A 402-nucleotide genomic window follows, 5' to 3' on the forward strand; every position below is an offset into this window, starting at 1 on the left:
CCCTATACTAAGACATAATGTAAACAAAGAACACACTTATTATCACAATATTATATTTACGAAATATGAATAACAGTCAGCACAATACCTGTCACGAGCTGCACTAATTCCATCACATATTGTGTTCATTCCAACATAAGTCATACATACATTTTGGCAGATCATTCATACCGAACCACGAATGAATGCAACTTCACACTGATAAAACTGCGAGGTAATATCATCATACGGCACTGAGTCTGCTTGTACAGCTGCCTGCACTTATACCTGGTACACCCGGACAATAGGAAAGGCAACTCTGAGATTACTTTGATATAAATTTGGATCAAATCATTAATACGTTTCCCTGGAAATGCTTGTAGGGAATTTATTTCCTTTTTCACATTCATTACCTTTGGATAA

This window comes from Penaeus monodon, chromosome 15 (assembly GCF_015228065.2).
Source record: "Penaeus monodon isolate SGIC_2016 chromosome 15, NSTDA_Pmon_1, whole genome shotgun sequence".
In the NCBI taxonomy this organism is placed as follows: Eukaryota; Metazoa; Arthropoda; class Malacostraca; order Decapoda; family Penaeidae; genus Penaeus; species Penaeus monodon.